We start from the raw sequence: 26,594 nt of genomic DNA on the forward strand, positions 1-26,594 counted from the left end.
AAATGGGGTGATTTCTATAAAGTGTATATAGAAGGATATTAGACATAGAGGGAGTACTTAATAAATGTTGTTTTATTATTATTAGAGATGAACAGGCTTGGAAAAAAGATTTCTCCCTTCTACTTTGCTTTTTTTAAAATTGAAGTATAGTTGATTTACAATGTTGTGTTAATTTCTGGTGGACAGCAGAGTGAATCAGATACACACACACACACACACACACACACACACACACACACACATTCCTTTTCATAGTCTTTTTTGTTATAGCGCATTACAACATATTGAATATAGTTCCCTGTGCTATATAGTACGACATTGTATTTATTCTGTATATAGTAGTTAATATCTACCAATCCCAAACTCCCAATTTATCCCTCCCCACCCCCATCCCCCCAGTAACCGTAATTTTATTTTCTGTCAGTGAGTCTGTCTCTGTTTTGTAAATAAGTTCATTTGTGCCCCCCCCCTTTTTAGATTCCACATATGAGTAATATCATGTGGTATTTTTCTTTCTCTTTTTGGCTTACTTCATTTAGTATGACAATTTCCAGGTCCATCCATGTTGCTGTAAATAGCATTATTTTATTCTTTTTTATGGCTGAGTGGTATGAAGACATACAAATGGTCAATAGGCACATGAAAAAACACTCAATACTGCTAATTATCAGAGAAATGCAAATCAAAACTGCAATGAAGTATCACTTCACACAGGTCAAAATGGCCATCATTAAAAAGTCCACAAATGATAAATGCTGTACAGGGTGTAGAGAAAAGGGAACTCTCCTACACTGTTGGTGGGAAGTAGTTTGGTACAACCATTATGGAAAACAGTATGGAGATTTCTTAAAAAACTGAAAATAGACTTACCCTATGATCCAGCAATCCCATTCCTGGGTTTATATCCAGAGGAAACTCTAATTCAAAAAGACACATGGACCCCAATGTTCATAGCACCACAAAGGCAAGGATTGGAGAGTGAGGGCAAAGTGTCAGGTGCCTCCAAAACTAATGTGGCTGGAAAAGTATTCACAGTTAATGAGGATGCTAACTATTCCTATCTTCAGGACAGCCAAGTTCCAAAAGAGAGGTCACCTTGATTACTGCTTGGAGCTGCCTGGGTGTCTGCTGATGTGGGGACCAGATGCCCTGGTGGAGCTTGTTCCCAGATGGAGAGCTTCAAGACGTATGTGAATAAGTCTGTGCTGGAGAACCTTAAAAGAGGGGGGCAGCAGAGCCCACTTTTCATAAAACCTTATAACTGTAGCATAGAAAGATATATCCTGAGATTAGAATTCTGGATTAGATCCAATTGGAATGTCAGGATTATTAACTGGTATCATCTCTTAGAAATTTTTTACAACATGCTGATCATTAGTCTCTTTAACATCTTCTCTCTATAGCAAGATGGCTTGTTCCTCTGTTGGACAGTTCTGATTATCTTCAAGGCTTCTAAACCTAGAGCTATGGACAGTCTCCTAGTTCCTTATCCTCCTCCTGGGGGTAGAGTCCCTTCCTTTGCTCCTACAGCAGTTTGTGTGTATGTCTATTCTGGCGGTTACAAACAGTGTACTACAATCCAGTGTTCACTTACCTCTCCCTCCCATTGGACTCCAGATTCCTTGAGGACAAGGGATATGTAACTCCCTTAGTTTCTCTAGCCCCTAGCATGATTCCGATCGGATGTAGATGCACAGTACATGTTAATATATTAGAGTTATCCTGAACAAGGCTAATCCCTCTAACAGCTGACAAGCTCTCAAAACTTTGAGGACAACTGTGATTGTAAACAAGTCTCAAGTAATATTTTTGCATCTATAAACAGTGTTATTTGTGAAAATACAGCTTCATATATAGCTTTAAAAGTCCAATAGTCCTGTCCTTGTGTTTATATTTTGTGCTTATTCCAGTTTGTGCACATCTTCAGGGAGTCGTAAGAGTGTTGGCTGAAAGTGCTGGTTACCTCATTAAGTCACTATTTTAAAGCTTCTAGTGTCTGTGGCTTACCACAGGAGGTTTCAGTGTCTACGCTAGACAGACTTCCATTTCTTTAACTTCAGAGACGTGCTTTTCTCCTTAGTGGCACTTGTGCCTAGCACTTCGTAAAATTTCAGTATATACCCACTGATACATAATAAAATGAATATTTAAACTATTAAATTCAATCATTTTGTTAAGAGAAAAGGAGAATCTATGTTACTTTCATCTTCCCCAAAATACTTAGGAAGCTCCCTAATTACTCTGGGAATTTAACATTAGTTGATATCAGTATGTCTTTAGTCTGTTTGCTTATGATTATTTCTTTCATTTCTTGAGTGCATATTTTGAATTCCTTTCAGAAACTGAGTTTTGGGACCTCTGAGCCTTTTGATGAACCAAGTGCATGTAACAGTATGAAAATGCTTTCAGAGAGATAGATTTAGGGTTTCCAGAGAAAATAATTTCCCTTCTCACCATCAATGAGAACTTTGGAAACTGCCTTTTTTACCTCCTGAAATTCGTGATAACAGCGAGTGGCTTCTGTATCTATTCTAAATGCAACCTTCCACAGCCACTTTATAAACTTACACTGGTATCCCTGAACATCCCGTTAATTAAGAACTCACAATCCTGTTTCTCCTTCATTCTCTTCCACAGCCTGGGCTGTCAGGTTTTGCTCCTCTTCCTTCATAGTTAGAATTAGAATTAAAATTAAAATTAGAATTCTGAGTGTAAGCGTCACTCCCCAGGAGACTGAGAACGCCACACTCTTCTGAACTTGTTCTCTTTCAGAGCATCCGTCAGTAGTAGCTCACTTGTTAAAATGTGGACATTTCACCATTCTGTCACTCACTTAGAAATAGTGTCTACCCCTTGGGTAAGCAGTGTCTCTGTAGAAGGAGGTGCACTAGAATCACATGTAGATAATAAACCATCAGTCTAACCAAGCCCTCATGAGTACATTTTTCTTAAGTTGCCGATTGGTAGATAACCCAAATTTAAAGCCTTTTGGGGAAAAGTCAGGGTCATCTACCCTACTGGGTTGTTATGACTATTAAATTAGTTAATGTGTCTTAATTGGTTTGTACTGTGGCTGAGAGATAATAAGACATCAGAATTTAGCTATTATTGTCACTATTTTTATAATAATAAGTACATATAAAACATAAATAGAACAAATTGCTAATTATTTGACTGTTTCTAGATGGCCTGGGGAGGGAGTAATAATTGTATTACAATTCAGCCCAAAGATTTATAGTTCTAAAAGTGGAGGTTTAGCATGCATTTTATTACATTTTATACATTTCTTTTAAATAAATTGGATACATTGTGAATAGAAAACAGGTAATTGAAAAGAATAAAGGAGCTATCAGATCATTCTTAATGAATGTATGAAGGTAAAAGGAGTTTGATGTATCATGTTGGGGAAGAGGTAAACTGACATAATCCTAGGTGCAGGATTTTTATTTTCTGTTTTAAAACCTAGTGAGACTGGACCTGGTAGCTAACTTTTAAAGGCCATTTCCTTTCTTGACCTCAGTTTCAGCTTCACTAGAAGTTTAAAAGCTTAATAAGCATACAGACAGCTTCTAAGTGTATATTTAATGGGACATACCAAATAAATGTAGGCCATTGATTATTTTTCTGAATGACACCAGTTTTGCTTTTGTTTTATATACTTCTAATTTCATGTGCTGTTGGAGTGGTAACTTTACTTATGAATAAATTAACTGATTATTTCACTTAAATTTCTGTTTGAAAGAGCCAGAGCAATTCGTTTTCCAAAAATAGACAACCAGTCAAGTGGGAAGGATTTCTGTGAGTTTGTGGTATTGCTTTAGAAAAGGCGGCACAGCCCAGTTTGCAAACTTGCTAATTATCTTGGCATTTTGGGGGCCTGGAACAGTTTCAAAATATATCCACATATTTTTACTGTCATAGTCAGAATTTCTTTGCCAAAACTGACTTAAGCAGGCAAAGCTTAGCATGTTTTACAAAAGAGGATTATTTAAATTTATTTTTAGTAATCTTCCTTCAATTCCTCACTTACCATTACAGACTTGCTGGAGCAGACATATAATCTTCCTGGGCCTTTTCAAATTTTTGTGTGAAACTATAAGTATACAGTTGAAGGCAATTCCCAGTCTCTCAACTATATTAACTGATTTGTTTAAAAAAGAAAAAAAATAGGTAATGAATAGGATTAGGAATATCATTCAAAAAGTAGAATTATGTGTAATTTTTACTATAAATATCAAAACTGAGGACCACATTCATATGTATACATAAATGAATTTTCAGAGATGTTTCATAAAAGTTGACCATGAAAATATTTACACAGTATTGCTTTTTGTTGTTGTTGTTGTAGAAACGCAGTCAAGAGGTAATGGTTTTACAAAGATACTAGGGAGATTCTGGATATACAGTTGTCCCTCTGTATCTTCAGGGGATTGGTTCCAGGACCCCCATGGATACCAAAATGTGTAGATGCTCAAGTCCCTTCTATAAAATGGCCTAGTATTTGCATATACCCTAAGCGTATCCTCCCATGTACTTTTGATCATCTCTAGATTACTTAAAAATACCCAACACAATGTAAATGCTATGTAACACATATAAATACATGTAAACATAATGTAAGTGCTATGTAAATAGTTGCTGGTGAGAGGAAAATTCAAATTTTGCTTTTTGGAAGTTTCTGGAATTTTTAAAAAAATATTTTAAAATATTTTTGATCTGTAATCCGATCTGGGGATGCAGAACCTGTGGATATGGAGGCTGACCACAGAGACCATAGAATTTCCTGATAGATTGGCTGTAGCTTTGAGAGAAATAGGAGTCAAGAATGACAAGAATGACAAGAATGACCCCAAGGGTTTGGTCTAAGCAAAGGAGGCAGTCATGATCCTGTGAGAGGGGAAGGGTGAAGATGAAGCATTTTGTGGCGGGGGGTGGGGGGAGTGGGTGGAATGTTGAGTTTTAGAAATGTTAATTTTGAGGTGCCTGTTACACATAAATGTAGAGTATTGTCCTTTGTTCTCCAAGACGCTTTCTCTAGTCATCTTTATTTTGCTTTCTGTCCCAGGAAATTGATATATTTTCATTTCATCAGTGGGAACCCTTTGGTTTTTTGCCTTCTGATTATGTTCAGCCAGTGACTGGGGAGAGGAAGGATAATGAGATCGTGGATCTATTTTCCTGGCTTCCTCACAGTGAGGTTTTACTCAAGTGCTCTGTCTTGCCTGATTGGATGTTACTTCCATTCTCCCGGTGGTCTCAGCTACACAATTCCCACCTTCCTGTTTCTACTAATTGCCCCTTCCTCTCATCCCTTCATACTTATGGGTCTTAATAACTCTGCTGCTACTGACCCAGTCACTGCCCTATCTACCGTGGTAAATAGGTATCTACACTCTGCCCACACCTTTGTGAATGTTCACCTGGTCAATAAACCCTCCTCTAATTTCCTAATTTTATTCTACTTGTTTTTCTTATCAGGACCATGTATGATATGGTATCCAAGTTGAGCTGAAGAGTAAGGGATTGATTATTCAGATCTGGAGTTCAGGAGAGAAGTCTGGTTTAGAGATATAAATAGGGCATCATTAGCATATAAAAGGTATTTAAAGTCATGAGTCTGGAAGAGACTAGCAAGGGAAGCAATATAGACAGACAGTAGAAAATGAACAGGTACTAGGCTTGTTCTGGGAAAAAATAGGAACTTGTAGAGGAATCCAAGGAATCCAGTGACCTTAAAGGAAACCTGAATGTGGTGTCCCAGCCAAATGAAGAAAGCACAGCAAAGAGAAGGGGGCAGGGGTGATCAGCTGTGTCAAGTGCTGGTCATAGCCCAGTTATTACCAGGACAGAGAAGTGACCATTGGATTGAGCAACATGATAGAGATAAGTAGTAGTAGTTAGTAGTAGTTGAAGTAGTTTCAAGAGAGAATGGTGGGGAATGGAAACAAAAGAGTACAGATAATTTTTTGAAGAGTTTTGTTGCACTGGGATGCAAAACAGTGGGGTGGTAGCTGGTGACAGAATGGGTCAACATAAAAAGAATGGAGAACTTCCTATACTTAACTCTCTTGACAATCTTGTCCAGACCCACAACTTTAAGTATCATGTACAGGCATACACCTTACTGCAAGTAGAATTCCAAGGAATGGAAACAGAAGGCACCAAGGTCTGGATTTAAGAGAAATCATGCATGGTGCATTTGGGGACCTGAGTGATTGTGTTACCAAAAACTTGGCTTCTGTACCCTGAAAGGTGAATTCAAGCTCACAGTTCTTGGGACCAAAAGAAAAGAGTAGTTTTATTACTTTGCCAGGCAAAACGGACCGTAGTAGGCTAAAGCCTCAAAAACTGTGAACCCATCTTGGGGTTGGGGCTTGGTGATTATATACACAAAAGAGTTGAAGCATAAAGATGGTAACAACCAACAAGGGTCTGTGGTGAAACTTTCTCCTAAATCTTGATGAGCCTGTCTGGTGTCACAGGACCTTCTGGTGGTCTGGAAGGTCTTCCGCCTGTGACCTTCTTTAAGCTGTTCAGACTTATCTGGCACCACAGAGAAACTCTGGAGGATTTGGTCACTCTCCTGAGGTTATCGTTCCATGAACTTCCCTGAAACATTGTCCTGGGTTAAGGGACAGGTTATTTAGGGCAAGGTGCAGTCATGGGGTTGGGCTTTGGCTTGGGCTTGCTAAGCGCGAAGGCAGTTAATTAGGTAAAACAGTGACAAGAGGAAAAACAAGTTAGTCAGAGCGAATCATGCAGCGGGAACTATTAAGCAGTTTTGGCACTAGGGAAGCCATTTTGTCAGTTACATTTTTCACTCTTTTAGTTGTGGGTAGCTCAACATAGCTGTAGGATGGAGCAAAGCAGAGATGAGGCCCTTAGTCAAACAGCCTGAGAGGTACTGGGTTCCATCACCAACCATGTGAATGAGTGAGGGGATCCTCCTTCAGTTGAGTCTTGAGATCTCTGCATCCCCAGCTGACACCTTGACTGTAGCCTTAGGAGAGGCTCTGAGCCAAAAGATCCAGCTAAGCCATGCCCAGATTCATGACTTACACAAATTAGGGGATGATAAAATTTAAAACATTTGGTTTTGGAGTTGCTAACAAATACAGTATTTCGGAAAAAATCAGTGACATCAAGGACAGGTTAAAGAGAGGCATGTTGGGAAGTAGTCACTTCAATAAGGAGGCTACCTGCAGAAATGCAGGTGAGAAGTGACAGTGGCAGGTGACTGTCCTCCCCTGACCCCTCCTGAAATGACCTTTCTCCCTTTCACTTTTCCCTGCAGCAGTCAGTCTTCAGAGTATTTCCCTCACTTCTGTAGACTCGCCTCATTTCTAGTCATAGTGTCTCTTACATTGACCTATTCTGCTGTAGTTAAGTCTTCTGTTTGCACCTGTATCATAAGAAATACCCTTTGGCCCTGAACATTCTAGAAAAGAAGACTTCAACTTAATTACTTAGCTGCTTAAAATTCAGCACATCTATTTTAAATACTGTATGTAATTTGAAAGATCACAAACTATACAGTTTCCAGCCATCAATATGTTAGCATAGAGGACTTTCTTAACATAACTGGAACAGGACCCTTAGAGAATAGAATACAGAACAGATGGTTATTTTCATACATGAAAGCAAAGCATCCTTACTCCAGTGTCTAGTACCTGGTCCATAGTTGGTGCTCAGTAAATATTGAATGAGTTAATGAACTGGTATAGAAAAGCTGGGATGAGGAGACTCTTACATCCAGGGAAGAATGTGGGGGCACAGGATGTTTGGAGGAAGCTGGGGTGGTAGCGGAAGGAGACAGTGAGGCATGAAAAAGGAATTTGGGAGATGGTACTATAAATAAACTACCAACTTCACAGCTTTGTCTAGACCCATCCATGCTTAACTGTTAAGGAAAAAACAAAAGAGACATTGTGATAGAGCTGAAAATTAGCATATTGTTTAGAGGATCTGAGGAAGTGCGTTTTATCGAATAGAGGGAAAAAATGGATTATTTTGGTTCTTAAATATTTATGCAGTAGCTATAGGTATAGTTTCTGGAGAAACATCACAACACTCACTCTGCTAATACCAGAGAAAGGTCAATTGAACGAGGCTTCCAGCATGCTCTTTGATTGTGGGTAAAATTCTATAAAATTTTCAGTCTGTGGAATGAAAATAAATCCTTTTTATTTTCTCCCTCTTTGGTAGGTTTGGAGAGTTTTGGTGTTGGGGTTTTATTGAGCTGTATCTAATGTTACACTGGGTAGGCTTTGTTTACAGGGACCAAAGGGGATTGTAGGATTATTGTAATTGGAAAAATTCAGCTAATAATGGAATATATTAAGCAACAATACCAAGAAGGATTAAATATTTCTGTTTCCCATTTTTAATTATACAGTTGTCATTTCTGCTTAATTTTAGAATGCGCATGACATGATTTAACTCTAAGTTTAATTTTACTATCATATTCTGAGGATGAAGATTAAGGATTTTGTCTGTGTTTTCTCTAAATTTTATTTTTTTTCATTGGATTTTCACTTAAATGTGCAAAATAGTGACATCATTTATTTTAACCTTAAGATTAGACAAATGAATTTAGTATCATATTGATGATATGAGAAGTTAATGGGCTCTTTGCCCTGTTTCTAAATAAAATGGAGAATTGAAATGTACTGGGATCACTCTTTGTAATGTAAAAAGTTTTTACACTGTGCGCTGTGTTTAGAATGTAGCTTTTGGTAATTTAAGTTTGGGGAAACAAATGAATATGGTAAAATTCCACTCTTCAAACCACATGCAGTAGTTATTAGTGAAGTCAACATATTGCTTGACTGTCTTCATTATTACTTTATGACTACTTGTGTTTAACTAATAGCTTTTTTTGTTTTATCCTTCCAGTGTACTGAAACTTCCAGAATACTCAATACAGCTGTTCCATCTAATGACACTGCCTCATTAGTTTGATGTATTTGAGCATACATACTAATAAGGACAGTCACAAGGAAAAAAATACTTTGTTTTGTTCTTCCCTAGTGTTCTTTTTTGAAATAAGAACATTTGCCACTAGTGGATGTTACAGCTCAAATGTAACCAAAGGAAAAATCTCAGGAAAAGACACAGATGGTCTCATTGGACTCTGGAGGAACTGCTTTCTCTGTCAGTGGCACTTTCTCCCTGGTTCATCTACCTCACCATTTGCAGAGCATAAAATTTAATTTTTCAGGTAACACTTCCATAGCTATAATTAACATCAAGGCTGTAATTTCCTAGTGTGGGCAGATGAAGGGTTGCTCGCTAAAAACAGATCTGCCTAACAGTCTCTAGATAACCTTGTCACCCCTTTCTATTGAGATTTTCCTGCAGTGTGTGGCAGCATGTACGTGCACACATCATTCATATGCATTCCTGCTTCAGACATTGTCATGCATCATGAATTGCACCCCAGGGTCCACCCTTTTCTGGGGAGGAGGAGGAAGTAGTATGTTCCTCTCAGACAAATCCTAAATTGGATTTTCTGGACCATAACTGACGTTGATGGTTTTGTCTCTAATAGACTCAAAAAACAGTTTTATTTTTCCACCGTGGAATCTTCCATTTGTTAGAAAGCTATGTCAATATAACAGTGGAGATTCATGCTATCATATTTGAACTTTTATGTCCATTCAATTTCACTGAAATGTTTTCTGAAAGAGGGTTCCTCTGTGTATTTACAACATCTCGGAAGAGAAAAATTTCAAGCTGCCGAACTAGAGTTGCAGCCAAACACTAATCTTTATAGTATACATATATATTTTAGTTGAAATGTAGTTGACTTACAATATTATGTTAGTTTCAGGTATACAACATAGTGATAGATATTTTTATAGATTATATACCATGCAAGGCTCTGTATCTTGATTCATTAGTGGACTCTGTTTAATTTAATTTTTTATTCTTATACTATTAATTCTATTTTAATTTAACTAATTCTACAGAGAAACAAGTATCCAAATCTTTTTAAATATAAGAGCTGCCAAGAAAGAAGTGCAAGATAGGGACAGTGTATCAAGAGATTGCAAATCAACAATATTTCATTCCTTTATACCATTCTTTGGTTCAAAAAGAATTTAAGGAAAGTTTTAAAGAGATACAAAATATATTAAAAGTTAATAGGGGAGAAACATCTAAGAGTAGATCCTGATTTTTTAATTTTTGGAGTCTTTTAGAAGTTCAATACAATCTATGATAAAGAGGAATAATTATAAAGGAGGTGAAAGAGGAGACCAGTTAATGGAATATTTATGTCCACTGGAAGGACTGCCAGTGTGTTCCTAATAAGTCTATGGAACGTTTTAATGTACCCTGAAGAAAAAACAAGAAAAATATTTTGTCCTTGTTTTATTATGGATACAGTTCTTGGTTAATTCAAATAATCTTCAAAATGTTTTTCAAACGAACAGGAGCTTGTCCTTTAAAGTTAATACCTCTGAACCTAGCTAATTAAGAGTTTAGAAATAAGATCTAGAAGCAGAATATAACATATGTAAACAAGGGGATGATGATTTGGTTTTTAAACCAGAAGGTCCTGGTCCTAACTCCAAAAGGCATGTGGAAATTTCGTTCTTACTTAACAACCTTAAAGTTCCTTCGTTTGTTCGTTGCTTCCTTCCTTCGTTCCTTCCTTCCTGCCTTCCTTCTTCCCTTCCTCCCTTTCTTCTTTCCTTCCTTCCTCCCTCCTTTCCTCCTTTCCTCCCTTCCTTTCCTTTCCTTTTCTCTTTCTGTCTGTCTGTCTGTCTCTCTCTTTCTTTCTTATAGTTGATTTACAGTGTTATATTAGTTTCAGGTGTATAGCATCATGATTCAGTATTTTTACAGGTTATACTACATTAAAAGTTATTACAGCATAATGACTTTAATTCCCTGTACTATGCAATATATCCTAGTTGCTTACCTATTTTACATCTATTTTGTATCTCTTAATCCCATTTGCCTAATTTGCCCCTCTCCCCTTCCCTCTTCCTTTGGTAACCACTAGTTTGTTTTCTATATCTGTGAGTCTGTTTCTGTTTTGCATATACTCTCCTTTTTATTATTTTTTAGATTCCACATGTAAGTGTTGTCGTACAGTATTTGTCTTTCTCTGCCTGACCTGTTTCAATAAGCATAATACTCTCTAGGTCCATCCACATTTCTGCAAATGACAGAATTTCATTCTTTTTTAATGGCTAACATTCCATTATATATATATATATATATATATATATATATATATATATACACACACACACACACACACATATATATATATATACACACACACACATATATACACACACACACACGTTATTTAAACATATAAATAATGTGTATGTATATATATATACACACACACACATATACACACACACACACACACACACACATACACAAACATACACAAAATTGGGTTGCTTGCTTCCATATCTTGGCTATGGTAAATAGTGCTGCTATGAACATTGGGATGTATGTATCTTTTCAAATTAGTGTTTTTTTTTTTTTTTTTCTGGATATATACCCAGGAGTGGGATTGCTGGATCATATGGCAGTTCTTTTTTTTTTTTTTATGGCAGTTCTATTTTTAGTTTTTTGAGGACTCTCCATACTGTTTTCCATAGTGGCTACACTAATTTACATTCCCACCAACATTGTACAAATGTTCCCTTTTCTTCACATCTTCTCCAACATTTATTTTTTGCAGACTTTTTGAGGATAGCCATCCTGACAGATGTGGGATGTTATCTCATTGTTTTGATTTGCATTTCTGTAATAGTGATGTTGGGCATCTTTACATGTTCCTGTTAGCCATCCGTATGTCTTTGAGAAAATGTCTATTCAGGCCTTCTGCCCATTTTTTAATTGGGCTTTTGTTTTTTGAGTCATATGAGCTGTTTACATATTTTGGATATAACTAGTCAGTCATATAATTTGCAAATATTTTTTCCCATTCTGTAAGTTGTCTTTTCATTTTGCTGATAGTTTCCTTTTCTGTGCAAACACTTTAAGTTTAAGTAGGTCCCATTTGTTTATTTTGCTTTCATTTCTTTTGCCTTAAGAGACGGATCCCCCAAAAAATATTGCTGTGATGTAGGTCAAAGAGTATGCTGCCTATGTTCTCTTCCAAAAATTTGATGATTTCCTTTCGTACATTTTTGGATTACATGGATTACATCTTTAATCCATTTTGAGTTTATTTTTGTATATGGAATTAGAGAATGTTCTAATTTCATTGTTTTACATGTAGCTGTCCAGTTGTCCCAGTACCACTTGTTGAAGTGACTGTCTTTTCTCCATTGTATATTCTTGCCTGCTTGGTTGTAGATTAACTGACCATAAGTGTGTGGATTTATTTCTGGGCTCTTTATTCTGTTCCATCGATCAATGTGTCTGTTTTTGTACCAGTATCATGCTGTTTTGATTTTGATAGCTTGTAGAATAGTCTGAAATCTGGGAGGGTGAAACCTTCAGCTTAGTTCTTTTTTCTCAAAATAGCTGTGGCAATTGGGGGTCTTTTATGGTTTTGTATGAATTTTAGGTTTTTTTGTTCTAGTTCTGTGGAAAATGGCCTGGGTATTTTGTTAGGGATTGCATTGTCTGTATATTGCCTTAGGTAGTATGGCCATTTAAAAATATTAATTCTTCCAATCCAAGAGCATGGGGTATCATTCCATTTCTTTGTATCATCTTCAGTTTCCTTCATCAGTATCTTACAGTTTTCAGAGTATAGGTATTTCACCTTCTTGGTTAAGTTTATTCCTTGGTGTTTTATTCTTTTTGATGTAATTTTAAACAGGATTGTTTTTTCACTTTATATTTCTGACAACTCATTCTTAGTGTATAGAAACAAAACAGATTTCTGTATGTTAATCTTGTATCCTGCAACTTTGCTGAATTCATTTATCAGTTCTAATTGTTTTTTTGGTTGAGACTTCAGGATTTTCTATGTATAGTATCATGTCATTTGCAAACAGTGACAGTTTTATTTCTTCTTTGCCAATTTGGATTCCCCTTATTTCTTTTTCTTCTGTGATTGCTGTGGTTAAGACTTCCAAAACTATGTTGAATAAAAGTAGCCAGCCCATGTCTTTTGATCAGAGCATTTCATACATTGACCTTTAAAGTAATTATTGATTGGTATGTACTTACTGCCATTTTAGTACTTCTTTTCCAGCTGTTTTTGTAGTTCTTCTTTGTTCATTTCTTCTTTTTTCCCTACCCTTGTGCTTTGATGATTTTTTTTTTTAGTAGTATGCTTGTATTCCTCTCTTTTTAGTGTTTGTATATCTACTGTAGGTTTTTGTTTGTGGTTACCATTGGGTTCATATATATTAACCTATAATTATATCTACTTGTTTTAAATTGGTAGTCATTTAATTTCAAATACATTCTAAAAGAGCTACATTTTTTTTTACTCTCCTACCCCATATTTTGTGTTTTGATGTCATATTTTACATTTTCATAATGATCCCTTCATTCTTTATTGTAAATTATAGTTGCTTTTTCACTTTTTGTCATTTAATTAACATAGTGGCTTATTTAAGTGACCTTTAATTCTTCTTATTTATTTGCCTTTCCTGTTGGGATTTTCCCTTTCCTATAGATTATTACTTCTTTTCCATTTAGAAAAGACTCTTCAACATTTCTTTTAGTGTAGGTTTAGTATTGATGAATTCTTTCAGTTTTTGCCTGTCTGAGAAGTCATTTATCTCTTCTATTCTAAACTATAATCTTGCTGGTTAGAGCATCCTAGGTTGTGTGTTTTTGCCTCTCAGTACTTTAAAGATATCATGCCAATCCCTTCTGGCCTGCAGAGTTTCTGCTTAGAAATCAGCTGATAGTCTTATGGGCATTCCCTTGTATGTGACTATTTGTTTTTCTTTTACTACCTTTAAAATTCTCTCTTTATGTTTAACTTTTGCCATTTTAATTATATTTCTGTTTGAGTTCATATTGTTTGGGACCTTCTGTGCTTCCTGTATGTGGATATCTGTTTCCTTCTTCAGATTTGAGAAGTTTTCAGCCATAATTTCTTCAGATATATTTTCAATCCCCTTCTCTCTTTTCCTCCTGGAACCCCTTTGAAATGCTTAATATTATTCAGAAGATCTCTTAAATTTCTTTTATTTTTTTTAAATTAAGTTTTCTTTCTGCTGTTCTGATTGGATTATTTCCAATATTCTTTCTCCAGATCTCTTATTTGTTCTTCTGTATCACTTAGTCTTTTGTTCATTCCTTCCACTGTTTTTTTTTTAATTTCAGATACTGAATTATTTATTTTTGATTTGGTCTTTTTATATTTTCTAAATATGAATGTTAAAACGTTCAGTGTTTAAATCAATTCTTTTCTCTGACTCAGTTAATGTTTTTTATGACCAAGTGTTGAATTCTTTATCTGGTGAATTGCTTATTTCTGTTTTATTATTTTCCCAGTGATTTTTTTTCTTGCTCTTTCAGTTGAAAATGGTTTCTCTGCCTTTTCATTTTGCTTAACTTTTCTGCCTATATGAAGCTAAAACTTACTGTGATCTTGAAGGGGTGTTCTTATGTGGGAACATCCATATTTAGACTGTGTGTGCCTAATGCCTTTGGTGGGAGGGCTGGATTTGATGTGAATGTCTGTTATAGTCTTTCCTCAGGGTGTGCTGGCAGCTGTCACCTTGGTGTGGGGTGAAGCTGGAGTTGGAGGGGCTAGAGCTGGGTGCAAGGTGGCACTTTGTCTCTGCTCAGTGGCTATCACTATCTTGTCAGGGGAGGGGTCTGATCCCAAATTGCTAGAGCAGAAGCCCTGAGAGCTGGGCTTGAACTGCCTCTTTCCCCTTCAAGTGTTTATATTTCCCTCTGTCTACTCTAGGACCTTTGCTCCAGAGGAGAGGAGTGATGTAGCAAGTGGCACCCATGCACATACAGAAGTCCAATGCACTGCCTGTGGATGCATCTGCAGCTTTGCTCAGACACTACCCATAGTCAAGTATTTTCCCCAGTCCTGGCTGCCCCAGATCTGGTGCTGCACTATGATGTGGAGTAAATAGGGCTGGAACATTCACTCACCTTGGGTTGGGATGCACGGTGAAGCAGTTGAGGGAAACCCCAGCAACTGCTCCAGCAGACCTCTCTCTGCCCTGCTTTGGGGGCAAGCCAGTGTGCGCCTCTATGCTCATCAGTAGTGGAGTCCAGGCTTTTTCAGCCTTTCTGTTTGTCCCAGCAGTCCTCCAACTAGCCAAGGGGGCTTGTTTCCTCTGTGTAGGACCCCCAAACTGGGATGCCTAGTATGTGACTTGACCTGCTCATTCCCCAGGGTGGGTGTCTGCCCCTGCAATCTCCCTTGTCCTCTGAATTCCCTCCCAGTGGCATAGGTCCTGACTCAGTTACTTTGGTTTTCTTCCTACCCACTTGTGTATGTATCTTTCTTATAACTTTGATTGTACAGGAATACTTCTGCCAGTTTCTAGTTAGTTTTCAATGAGAATTGTTTCACATGTAGATGCATTTTTGATGTGTTCATAGAAGGAGGTAGGTTCCATGTATTCTTACTCTGACATCTTGATCGCCTTCCCTAAAAGTTTTTCATAAGCATTCTGAGAGAGAAAAGATATCCACATTACAAAGACCTTTGAAACCTGGAGCCTTATCCAATCAAACTTATTTCCAGAAACTAGCTCCTCACCCCGCTTCATGGCCCAGCATTCATGTCAGGTAGTTGTCCTAGGAGTGTGTTCCTTTATATTCATCAATGTTGGAGAGACACATAAACTGTAAGTAAGTGTGAAATAAATAGTAAACGGTAGTCCAGATGCTGTAGAGTGATTATTCAATAGGGATAATGATGAATGAGGTTCAAAAAAGACCCCTTGAATTAGGAGAGATATTAAAACAAGGGAGGCAATTAAGAAACTTGGAAGAGAAAATGAAGGAAGCATAACATCTGTCCAGAGAGGTTATATGAGAAAAGGGACCATAATTAGGTAAGACTATCTTTCATATTCTATTTATCTATATGGGCAAATATATAATGGTGTTATAGTTTTTATCAAAATTTATATAACATCAATGCTTAATTCTAGTTAAGAATTCAGCATGATTTTTCCATCTTTGGTTTTCTGCCTGAGGTATATGCTCACACTTTTAATCTCTTCCTTTCTTTCCTTCCTACATTTATCTGTACATACTCATTTAATGTAGTCATACAATTTTATTTACTTTCAATTATACAGATAATACAAGTATACACCTAAGTTTAAAAAGTGCTAAGAGTTAGTGATCAAGCAAAAGTTCCCTTTGGAGGCTACTTTCCTACTTTACCTCCTCACCTCCAAACATACTACTCCATCACAGGGGTTAATCCATGTAACTGGTCTGTATTGCTTATTTTCTTTAACTACTCTGTGTTTAGGTATTTTTCTAATAAGCTTTTAAAATAAGGTAAAATTCTTCCTTGAGAGCATTAGGAGAAGCAAAGTTAATGAACTGAGATGAATTCTAACACCATGCTCCTTTGTGGATTTGTAGAAATCTGATATAAGATGATTGTGTACTGATACTTAATTGACATAAAATTTAAGAGTATTTTTAATTCTAGTAAGAAAAAAGCTTTCTCATACCACATTCTAATACATGACATAAATCTTAAATAAAAAAGTTTAAATATTCTGATTAATATTCTTTCACTCGTATTTATTTATAATGTATGAATATACTTGAACCAAATCTAATTCTATCCATCACTTAATGATTTTTTTGAGAAGTTCTCTATCGTATGACTTTTTTAGTGAACCAACTTTAATTTTTATGAATACTTTGTAATAGTTATGGTGGATAACTGAATGAATAATGGAAAAGAAGATTCCTGCAGTGAACAAGACTCCTCCTTCTGTGGTGGTGCTTGGGCATTGAATGATAAGCCTTCCAGTTAGCAGTGGCTGTGCACTGCAATGGGATTTTCTCATTGCTTTCCAATTAAATGGAGCTGCTCCTGTGACAACAAATCATTGTGCTCTACCAATCAAGGAAGCCTCGAATGGAACATAGTCATGCCTCTCCCTCCTTCATTTATATAAGCAATGTGCCCTGTAATAGAACTTATTTCTATGTGCTTTTTCTTATGGTCAGTCAGCTCTTTCAACCAGAAAGGTAAGGGTACATGGTAAATACTTTAAAATTCCTCTTCTATGGTCTTGGTCTCCAAAATTTAGTATAACTTGTATCAATAGCATGCCAAGAGCTTCGAAAGAAATGGTGCATGGTTAGTCTTTCCAAGGAGGGAAACACTACAGCATTCTGATCTAAACTTAAGTTTTGAAATCTTTAAGTTAGCAGATGTTAATGATATCCCTATAAAGTCACTCTTACTCACTTGCATTCCAAGTTCTTTCCTGAACGCTAAATAAGTGAGTGGAGCTATTGCCAGAAATTCAGACATTTATGTATGCTCCAGAGCCTAGCTTATTATCAAAAAGCTTAACTTTAGCCTGAGGTAGCTGACTGTAACTATCATTGATAAAGTGATTACAAATTATTCTAGTGCTTGTGAGTTGAAAGTTACAACTATTTATTGTTTTAAATTCTTCCCATGGATCAAGTGTTCTAGTACCTTAGAAAATGAGATAGATGAGGGAAAGGTGAGTGACATATTCCTTTAGCATGTGAAAAAGGGAATAAATGAATATTTGATATACTTATGATGACCCAAAGTAGACAAAATATGTTGCCTATATATTTTATTTATAGATACATATACACATGTATATAAGAATATACACATTTATTTATGTAGTTATATAAATTGAGGGGGATGTTCTTAGAATGTAGAGGAAAACTGTTCTGTACCATAATGCTTTGTGTGTGGATTCATTTTGTAAATATTCCTCAACTATGATAGTATAATCTATGTATTAAGTCCCTTCCTTTTTCTGTCTCACAAAGTATGCTTTCAGATGCCTTTTTTCTTAAATCAAAGTATAGCTAATTTACACTATTGTGTTAGTTTCTGGTGTACAGCATAATGATTTAGTTATACGTATATTGCATATATATATATTCTTTTTCATTATAGGTAATTAAAAGGTATTGAATATAGTTCCCTGTGTTATACAGTAGGACCTCATTGTTTATCTGTTTTATATATAGTAGTTAGTACCTGCAATCCCAAACTCCTAATTTATCCCTCCCCTGCCTTTCCTCTTTGTTAACCATACATTTGTTTTCTATGCCTATGAGTCTATTTCTGCTTTGTAAGTAAGTTCATTTGTGTTGTTTTTTTAGATTCCACTTATAAGTAATATCATCTATTTATCTTTGTCTGACTTCACTTAGTATGATAATCTCTAGGTCCATCCATGTTGTTGCAAATGGCATTATTTCATCCTTTTTTATAGTGGGTACTATTCCATTGTGTATGTGTGTGTATATCTCACAACTTCTTTAACCAGTCATCTGTCGATGCACATTTAGGTGGCTTCCCTGTCTTGGCTATTGTAAATTGTGCTGCCATGAACATTGGGGTGAATTAAGGTTCCCTCTGGATATATACCCAGGAGTGGAATTGCTGGATCACATGGTAACTATATTTTTAGCTTTTTAAGAAATCTCCATAGTATTTTCTATTGTAACTGCACCAAATTACATTCCCACCAGCAGTGTAGGAGGGTTCCCTTTTCTCCACACCCTCTTCAGTGTTTATCATTTCTGGCCTTTTTAATGATGGCTGTTTTGACCAGTATGTGGTGATACCTCATTGTAGTTTTGATTTGCATTTCTCAGATGCTTTTTTAACTCAGAGTTGATCTCACAGTTTCTCCAACCTAGCCCATGATCTGTAATGTTACCTATCCATGATCAGAGCTTTCTCCTACATGTTCCAGCTAGCATGTTCCACCAAACTGAATATACTCTGTGGCCTCAATGAGGGTTAAGAAAATCTCTGCTGAAAACTTAGGTAGTGGTCCTTTCTGGTCAAGTCTTGATAATACTTCTTTGTAGTGTATAAGTAATTAAAAAATCAGGCCAGCTACAACCTCAGTGGTGTGTAAGTTTTTCTACCCAAACTATCATTGTTTGCTAATTAGATTGTTTTGCCAATTAGAGTAATTATCAACTCTCTGAGCAGATCCCATTTTTAGTCTCTTGGGATTTAGTCTCTTGTCCATCCTCCATTTTTATTAAGGACAATTCTACTCCCTTCAAATTATAGATGATTATATTATTTCTTAGATGATTTATTACAAATATTTGCTATTTTCTTTCTTGGTTCATTAATTTCAATCTTGCATTTTTCCAAGGAACAAGTCCAAGACACTATCATTCCACTATTAACCACTATCATATAATATTATGCTTATATATACATATATATATAGAGAGAGAGAGAAAGAGAGCGAGCCTTTGGCCAGTGTCTCTTCAAGAACTCTGTGAGCAATTTGTATGTAGAGGGCCAGGACACAGCAAGCAAAGGCTTTTGTTCCAAATTCCTAGATGGAGCTTTGGGGACTTAGGTTTGGGCCAATGGATAGCTCTTTTCCCCCATTTTAGAGACAGTAGAGAGAACAAAATATTTTCTCCTTGAAGTAAGAGAAGAGCCATTGTAACCTGCCTATCCCAGGATTTTTATGGAAGCAGCAGCTCTGACCAGTGCTTTCTCAAATCATCTTACCTCACCTGTATAGGAGAAAGTTAGAAGGAAGGAAAGGAGAGAGAAGAGGCTGGAATTTCTCCCAGAAGGGTAACATCCAACCTTATTTCTACTTTTCAGTCTTTTATAAGCAAGCATGTGTAAGAAAAATAGTCAGCCATTTTTGTTTGTTAATTTCCTTATCACAAGGAATACCCCACCCATTACCAGAATTGACAAAAAATCATCTTGGCTTTGAGTAGCACCCTCTTCCCTTCAGAATAGATTGAAATGAAATCTCCTTAGAGTCAGGTGGTGGAAGCAGGGTGGATTCCCACAAATGGGCATGATATTTTGTTAAAATGTGAAAATTAATATAGCCTTAAACTGTTATGCTCTTCTCATGTGGCACTGATATTTGGCACTTTGAGCATCTTCTTATTTCTGAGTAGAAAAGTAATTTTTGAAAAGAATCTTGGCCCTAACCATAGCTACTCCCTTGTTTATCTCCATGTGCAGGTGGAGTGGCCTTCCCTTTGAGCATTTGTTCTTGTCAGAGTCATCAACTTTCATAAGAAAATGTCATCCCAGCCTCTGGGTTGAGGAGCTGTTAAAACATATGGCTTTGCACTTAACTGGAAAAATAGAATAGCTGCACTCCAGGTACTTGTCAGGGAATATAATCTTCAACTCACTGTCATTCAACACTTATCAGAAGCTCAGCTGGGAGAAACAATATTTATAAAAGATTGTCTGAAGGACATGCAGTCTGTCCATTCACCCAGCTACTCTTAAATCTACCCCGTCTAAGCCAGACAAGCAGAAATTCTGGAAAACTGATCTGGTCCTCATAGGAATGCTTTTACTAAATTGTGGAGTGGTATTTTTTTTGCCGTAAACTTGTGCTGAGTGGTGGTAGAAGGAATAGATCTTTGAAACCCACTGTTTCCCTTTGAGGCCATTGATAATGATTCTTCACTGAATGATACAGCTCTCTCTTTATGAGGGTCCACAGGAGAAATTTCTCTCTCATGTCAGTACCAGCCATGATTATGTTTTCCCTCCACTGGTTTGTATATAAGCACTTTAACATTGAATCATAACTGACTGTGCTTCTGCCTCTGAGTTATTTGCTAGCAAGTATACAGCTCAAGTGGTAACTCCTTTCTGGAAAGCATACAGGGGTTCCTAACATGTATTTTGAGGCCTAATTTCATATCTGGCCTCAATTTATTGACTTTATCTAATTCACCCTTTTTCCTGGGTAAGATGGGGAAGGGCGAGGAAAGTCTTCAAAGAAGAATTGATTGGTGGAGTCTGGAAGGGCAGTAGTTTCCAGATCAAGGAGAGGAACTCACTTCACTTCTACAGCATAATACTTTGACTACAGATATATTTACATGTAAATAACATTTCATAGAAATCAAGTTCATATTACTATATCTCACTAATGTGTCACTATCTGTCTGGCACTCAGAAATTCTACCTCCAGTGACCCTTTTTGCTTTTTCTGGTTCTCCACTGAGGAAAGCTTTTCTGGAGAATTGTGGTGGGGAAGGCAGAGATGAAGTCTAGACATGATAAGAAAATAGAATCCATGGGAAATATGTTGCTTTCAGAGTTCCATTCAGGAATTGTTTAAGTCAAAACCATCCAAGTCTGAAGCTAGCCATGCGGATAAAATATTGGCACTCAGCCATCGAGTGAATGTGTGCCAGCCGTTAGTCACACAGATGCCTCTTTCGCAGCCTGTGTCAAAATCTGTCATTGGTTTTGGTAGTGACAAGTAAGTCACTCTTTCAGAGACATGATTGCATGCTACAGAAATTATAAACCTTAATTTTCACCAAATGTCATAAGACCTTTTGCTTTTCTCAAGTTCACTTAAAGCAGTATTTTTCAAACTCTGATCTACGGAGGATAATACTCATTTTCTTTCATCAGCCTGTGATGTGAGGAGAATGTGATGTGAGGATAATGCCAGGACCTGTTCATGAAGCTAACGTTATATAATGTAAGAGTGTGTGTTACATTCTGAGATTATGTACTTCCTAATTTTTAAAGTTTTTAATTAATTTATTTGTATTTATTTTGATTGAAGTATAGTCAGTTAAGATGTGTCAGTTTCTGGTGTACAGCACAATGTCCCAGTTATGCATATACATACATATATTCGTTTTCATATTCTTTTTCATTAGAGGTTACTACAAGATATTGAATATACTTCCTATTTTTAAGTGTTCGTATGTTTTTTCCTTTATGACACTGTGATAATAGATTTTTTAAAATGCCTCCTATTGTTCAATAATAATAATAATAACCTAAGTGAGTCTCGGGTTGGCAAGTATGGTTGTTCAGGTTGTTTACTGCAGAAGGTAGTAAAATTCCGCGTGAATTACATGTTTGGTGATTGTCCAAATTTGGGAAATCACTGACTGAAAGAGTATAAGCTTTTTATATACCCACTTTTTCCCCCATAGTTGGAAAGTTCAGCTATGATTTGCCATTAAACATTGCCACTTCATAAGTGATTCTTATGAAAACATTGTGAAGATGAGAAGATAATTACCAACAGCTTTGTCAAGCAATATGGAACAGATTAATATGCTTCACTGATGGGAGGAAGATGACAGCTGGAACTCTTTAAAGACAGCTTCTGCGACTCTGGACCCTGAAGTTTCCAGTTGTCAATAGCAACGCCTCTTTCTCAGGTTGCTGATTGGCACTGAGAGGCACTTGCCAGATCCTTAAATTTATTTAATATGCTGCAATAGAGTGAAAGGCAGGAGGGTTTATATGCATTGTCTGCCGCCCTACTATGTCTTCAGGAAACAAGTTAAAATAACTTTTCTACTAGGTTTCTAGTCTTTTTTTTTTAAATAAAGACATGTATTGTAGATGGCCTCTGTGCACACGTGTGCTCTCACACACATGATCTGTGCTGTCTCTGCCATTTCTGAGCCCGGGTGCGGGGCAGACGTTATGTACAACTGAAATGGAGTGGGATCGGACTTACTGGTGGGTGAGGACACCTGTTATTACACTAAGCACCCTGAACACAAAAGGAGCACTTCACCAATTTTAGAAATTAGATTCTCCAGGTCATACAGATAAGACCACTCCATGTCACTGTGTGATTACAACAAGGACAAGGAAACATGCTTTTTTGTGCCATTGAAGTTTCTGTAGAACTCTTAGTCCTAACTCAATGCACTACACTGAAAAGCTGACTAAACACATCTCATCCAGGGAAGGGTTTTGCAAGGTTGAATGACTGCGGGTAATATTCCAAGCAAAAGGATTTTTCATTCTCTTTCTACTAGAAGAGCAAAAATTTACCCAGTATGGGTAAAATATGTTATAGAATCTGTCTTCCTTATAGAGTGCAGTTTCCTTGCCATATTTCTACAGGAGACTATTTTCAGAATATAGTAAAAATTTTCTGATTATTCCTATATTACTGGATTTGTTAATAATGTCTAATGTGTGAGATTGAAAAGTTACCTTGTAGCAACTAGTCTAGTTGAGAACATCCCTTTATCAAGGCATTAAGGTTTGACTTGCCCTTCTGCAAGAACATCGATCGCATGGTAAGCTGCTGCTTTGCCATGTGCGGTCGGGTTTCAAACGAATGTAAGTATTTTATAAAGGTGCACCTTACAATTATTTTTAAAAAATAACATTTTTAGAGATGAATGAAATATGTCTAGTCTTATTTGAAATGTCAGTAATGATCTCAACAGGTTATTTTTTTCTTTCTCTTCTTCTACTTCTCTGCTTTAAATCCTTACCACCTATGCTCCTTTCACTTCTCTCTCCTCTTTGAATATCTTTTTTTCTTCCAGTCACTCAGATCTCTTTGCTTATAAATCCTGCCTTCTTCCCCTGTGCAGTACTGATTGCAAGGGAGTCTGTTGCTAAGGTGAAATGTCTATTTCTGGGAACATTTGAGCCTACTACCTTTTAGGGAAATCTAAAAAACAAATGCTGCCTGGAAACAAAGAGATACCTGTGATTTCCTCATGGGGACCCTTCTAACATGATGACATCACTTTCCATCAAGGAAAGCCTCATTCATGAAAACCCATCCACAGAATCCATAGAATTTCCAAACAAATGAGGTAATACTGATAGCAAGCAAGCTAAAATTAAAGTTAACCCCAAACCTTTCCTCCTTCCATGAATAGAAACAGAAGATTGTACTAGCATCCTTGGCAAATCTTTTACTAATCCTTTTTATTATTTTTTACTTTTGTAGTAACATCTGGATTGGATTTTCTCTAGAGTATTGTAGAATCTTAAAGATCAGTAAAATAAGCATCATATCAGTTTTTTTTACTTGGCTGAGAAATTGAAATTTATGGTTTTCTTCCATGAGTGGTATCAGTCTAACCTTCTGTAATGTTTATTTCTTCATCTCCCTTTGAGCTCATTATTTTATTCTTTTATTTGTTTAATAGGCTCTCAAAAAAGATCGGTCTATTCTGGGAAGTTTAAGTGAGGGACTTTTAGAATTGACCAGTTCAAAATGAAAAGAAAAAAGAAAAACCAATATCTCAACATGACAAAATAGAATAAGTTTTGAAATAACTACAGTATGTGAAATGTAAACTACAGTGGTAAACATTACTTTAGGTCACAGCAAATGAAATGTTGTCCTTTAAATAAGTTGCCAAAAGGCAGTGTTAGCACAGCCTGATCAATAATGCTCTTTTAAAATAAGAAAACCTTGGAACAGACTTTATAGATGGGTAAATATGTTTTCTCCTCAGCACTTTTCAATACTAATAATTTTTCCTTCTCTTTTATGCTGTGGTTGAGTAAAATATCCAATAGCAAAACTATTATTATTTTTTTTCTGGCTTAAAAACTTGCTTACCTGGGTTAATATACTAACATCAATCAAGGTGATGCTCAGAAGGAAATAAATAGCTAGAAACTCTCTTACATGTTTGCTCCTTACTGCAGCATAGAAAATATGAGCTTCAGTCCTTACTGTGTTGTAAAGAGTTATGACCTGGTTTATAAAGGAATCTGAGGGTGAGACATTGTTAACATTCATGTCCTTACCTGTTCTCTAGTTTTAATGCAGTTAATCACTGTCAGTATTATTCTATCACAATGCCTTCTGAAGTGGGGTCCATGAACAACTAGAGTCCTTTAGGCCTCCTGTGTAATGGCCTAAAATGCAAGGATCAGCCAATATCTTTTTGAAGTTCTGAGTCAAGATGGGCAGAGAAGTGGGGCAGTGATAGATTTTTATTTCATTACAGCCAGCTGATTGCCCTCATGTTCCCTGGACCTCCTGTCTTCCTCCACACTATGTAACCTTCCATCGTCTCCCTTTTTTTTGTGAAATGCAAATGATAACAATGAAAGTACTCTGCTGTCTTGGAGAATGATTTTAAAGGATTGCTGTCGGAGAATAGGTTCTGGCACAGGAAAGAATTCAAGAGCACGGCATAGTAAAGTGAAAGCAAGTTTATTTAGAGAGATACACACTCCACAGACAGAGCGCAGGCCATCTCAGAAGGCAAGAGAGAGTGACGACGAGGTGCAGGGATTGTTAGTTTTTAACGGGCTTGGGAATTTCATATGCTAACAAGTGGGAGGATTATTCCAATTGCTTTGGGGAAGGGGCAGGGACTTCCAGGAATCAGGCCCTCAACCACTTTTTTACATTTTATAGTCAGCCTAGGAACTGTCATGGTGCCTGTGGGTGTGCCGTGAGGCTCAAGGTCTACTGGAAGTTGAATCTTCTGCCATCAAGGTGCTAACCAGTTTGTCCTGTCCTCAATTGATGTGTCATCCCTTCAGTGGTTGTGCTCTGTCCCCTTTCCTCCTGTCTCAGGATCAACAAGAGCTATTTTGCTGTAAATGCCAAGGCTGGGGGCATTTTGGAGAAATTTAAATTCTAAAAATTGCATCTCCTGATATAGTAACTCAATTTGGAGTTGAAACTATGTGGGAGTGTTTTGTAGATTGTAAAATGCACTTACATTGAAAGATATTAGTTGTTAACTTGATAGTAGAATAATTTGACTAATTAATATTGGATATATCTATCAGCTGCTTATTTAGTCATTAGTTTGGCTGGTTGGTTCAGTTTCAACACCGCATTAAAGTAACTTTAATGAAATTCCCACATTTCAGTGAGGAGAGTCTATTTCTTTTTAAAATAGTTTTGTGCAAATCTTTAATAGTACCATCTTTTCTTCTCACTTAAATGAGTGATGGAACTTTTAGGCATTATCAATAAGAGAGTGGTAGCTATTAAGTATCTATTGTGCAAAGGTACTATGTATTTCTAATAAATATTAAACACAATGCTAATAATAAACCAAGAAAAAAAGTTGGAAACTAAAATTAAACCCAAACCAGGCACTTATTTAAATAAATACTCATTTTAATAACTTTATTCTTTTTCTGAATATAAAAGGTAATGATTCATAGCATAGTCAATAAAGATATATCTATGGGGGTGAGTTCCAACATGGTGAAGATGGGAAATTAGAGGTCAAAGGGAAGGTAGAGCATGCAGCTAAAACTGAGTTTCTTCCCAAATCAGGTCTTATTCTAGTGTTTGAATTAAAGAAGGAACTTACATAACAAATGGGAGAAAACACAGATTAATTACAAACATAGTGACATTTTAACTGCATTTTGTAAGCAATTTATGTGATATTTAGCTTGTTTCATAACTATATCATTTTATACTTACAGAGTATGTTCCTTAGGGAGGAAGTATGTATCTAAAACATCGGATGTAATTTTAACTTAACAATTTTATATTTAACTGATTTTGTAACATGAAGAGTTTTATTTCAATTCTGATTTGGCATTTTTGATTGTCTCCTCTTTCCCATCTTCTCTTACTATACTGATTGTGAAGTGTTTACTTAACAGTATCACTGGGATGTCTGTGCATTTTTTCGTTCATCATTCAGCAAATATTTGTTAAGAACTTGCTATGTGCAGA

General features: G+C 36.4%; 1 protein-coding gene across 1 annotated transcript in view; it reads left to right on the plus strand.

Moving 5' to 3' along the window:
• LOC123611833 (uncharacterized) overlaps positions 1-26,594 on the plus strand; it is an 853,613-nt gene that overhangs the window by 332,593 nt on the left and 494,426 nt on the right. The window lies entirely within an intron of this gene.

This window comes from Camelus bactrianus, chromosome 6 (genome assembly GCF_048773025.1).
Source record: "Camelus bactrianus isolate YW-2024 breed Bactrian camel chromosome 6, ASM4877302v1, whole genome shotgun sequence".
NCBI classification, from domain to species: Eukaryota; Metazoa; Chordata; class Mammalia; order Artiodactyla; family Camelidae; genus Camelus; species Camelus bactrianus.